The sequence below is a fragment of the Schistocerca piceifrons genome, unplaced genomic scaffold, assembly GCF_021461385.2.
Source record: "Schistocerca piceifrons isolate TAMUIC-IGC-003096 unplaced genomic scaffold, iqSchPice1.1 HiC_scaffold_943, whole genome shotgun sequence".
Taxonomy (NCBI): Eukaryota; Metazoa; Arthropoda; class Insecta; order Orthoptera; family Acrididae; genus Schistocerca; species Schistocerca piceifrons.
This window is the reverse complement of record NW_025729216.1, coordinates 2,507,501-2,510,000: the sequence shown is the minus strand read 5'-3', so window position 1 is coordinate 2,510,000 and position 2,500 is coordinate 2,507,501. Positions and strand designations below refer to the sequence as shown.

Genomic DNA, 2,500 nt, shown 5'->3' with positions numbered 1-2,500 from the left:
CCCGGGTGCGGCTGAGGGCCAGCCCGTGGTACAGGCCAGGGAGAAGTACGTTGGTGAGAGCGTGGAGGCGCTGTTGCGGCTTCAGCGGAGCTCGGGAGATGACGTCAAGCTGCTCCACCAGGTGGCTACGTGGATTGAAGACACAGCGACCCGCCGTGGAAAATTGCAGCCCCAGGTACCGGAAGGTTTCACCCACACGCAGGGCAGGCATGGTGGTATTGCCTGCTGTGAAGGTGACATTGCTGTCCACCTTCACCTTCTTCTCGCGCCCTGACGCGACTAAGGCGAGGGTGAAACACTTCCGGGCGTTGATCTGCAGCCCCAGGTGGGCGAGGGCTGCGGTAGCTGCGTCGATGAGGGACTGCAAGCCCCTCGGGGTCGCTGCAAACAGCAAGACGTCATCTGCAAAGGCCGCAGCGTTGACTCTGCGACCGAGGATCCGAGCTCCGATGTGGGAGGGCAGTTGGCCTAAAACGTAGTCCACCGCAAAGTTGAACAGGAGGGGGGAGAGGGGATCGCCCTGGCGAACGCCCCGTGCTGGCTGCACAGACACGCCCACGCCGGCGCCGTCCGCTATCACTGTCGTGCTGCCCTCGTAGCACCGCTCGACATACTCGACAAAGCAATCCGGCAGGCCATGCGCCTTCAGCACGGGGCGAAGGGCAGCATGATCTACCGAATCGAATGCCTTAGATACGTCGATCGACGCCACAAAGACAGAGCGGCAGGAGCGAACTGCGTCGGTGAGAGCAGTGTCCAAGATGAAGGTATTTTCCAACATCCCATCCCGAGGGATGAATGCCCGCTGACGTTCGTCCACAGCACATGCGCGCATCAGGCGTGACGCGAGAACCTTGTGAAAGGTCCGCGCCAACACCGAGCAGACCGTAATGGGGCGAAAGTCAGCGGGGGATGTTGGTGCAGCCGTTTTCGGGAGAAGGGACGTCCGCGCGCGAAGCAGGCGTTCCGGAAGGGCGCGGGCCAGAAGGAAGAGATTCATCACTTTCACCAGGACTTCGTGCGGCAGGCGCCGCAACTCCGCTGGGGTAAGGCCGTCCGGCCCGGCTGCTGATCCCCTGGGCGGCAACGCGGCGGCGACCTCCTCATGTGTGACCGGCCCCCATATGCACTCAAGAGCGACAGGCTCTGAGTGCGGGAGGAGGCGGTCACGAATGAAGCCCGCGGTGGAGATGGGCTTCTTGGTGAAGAGGTCCGCCCAGAAGTCCAGCAGACCAGGGATGGCAGGTGGCGGCTGGAGCAGGGTGCCATCCAAGAGGCCGCGCACGCAACGTGCACGCGACCGTCGGAAGGCATCCTGCGTTCTCGCGTACTCCCAGCGGCGCCGCTTGCGCTTCTGCGTCGGCGGCGCGGCAGGCGGCCGCTTCGATGGTTGGCGCGGCCGCTGTGTCCTGGTGATCGATCTCTCCCCTCTGGACCCGACCGACGCAAGGGCATCCGGGAGCATGCCCAGGATGACATCGGGTGGCGTGCCCCGCCCCAGACCTATGACACGATCCAGGGCAGAGAAACGCTGGGCGGAAGCGGGTAGCCCCGCCAGATGCTCCCAGATGGCGGCGTCAGTCGGCCCCTCCGGCGGCGGCCCGGTGGTGTCGGCCGCGAAGTCCTAGGCTGCGTCGACGGGCGGCGCAGCGGCCTCGCCCGCGTCAGGCAGCGGGCTCGCTGCTCCCCGGCGGGACGCCGGCTCTTCCCCCCGACCGATCTCAAGCGCCTCCATGAATTGGCGGACAAGCTGCTTGTGGGCAGCTTGCCGCCGTCGGCACTTGATTGCCTCAAGCGTTCGGTCGGGGAACATCCTGATGAGTTCTTGATTTACAAAGAAGAACCGGGCGTCCCTCTCGAGGAACAGTTCGGCTTCTGCCTTGGCGAGCGACAGGACTTCTTCCTCCGTCCACCTCGCGCGATGCCTCTCCGTGACGATCTCCGCGTTGGCGGCCGCAAGGTGTTGGCGGCGGCGATGGACCCCGAGACCGTTCTTGGTGGTGAAGCTGCGGTGGCACTCACTACAGGTATACATAGCTGCAAAAGTTACAAAATTTTCGGCACGGCCGGTTGGCCGGCTAGGTGCTGGGGAAGTTGGGGTGGCACCTTCAGCGGAAGGGCCACCACTTTTTCTCTGAATACTGCCCCCAACTAACAAAGGGATAGTGCGAGGGGGGGCTGGTAACCCCCCCAAGCCCCTGGTGCGGTCTTCCACTCTGCGAAAATCAGCGGGCCCACGAGAAGGGGAGAAGACCGCAGGAGAGGAGAGGCTAAGAGGGCTAGGCCCATGTATTGCGCATCACTCTCCCTGTAACTACAACCCAAGGAAGGCACCTCGCAGCAGCAGCACGACTACATCAAGACCGCACTTCGAAAAGCCAAGTCCGGATGCAGCCACACCGCCGCCACTTGGCCACCTTAAGAGAGTCATAGTTCCTTAAGAGAGTCATAGTTACTCCCGCCGTTTACCCGCGCTTGCTTGAATTTCTTCACGTTGACA

The 2,500-nt window shown here is 63.2% G+C and overlaps 1 pseudogene; it reads right to left on the bottom strand.

Moving 5' to 3' along the window:
• LOC124772575 overlaps positions 1-2,500 on the bottom strand; it is a 7,978-nt pseudogene that overhangs the window by 2,658 nt on the left and 2,820 nt on the right.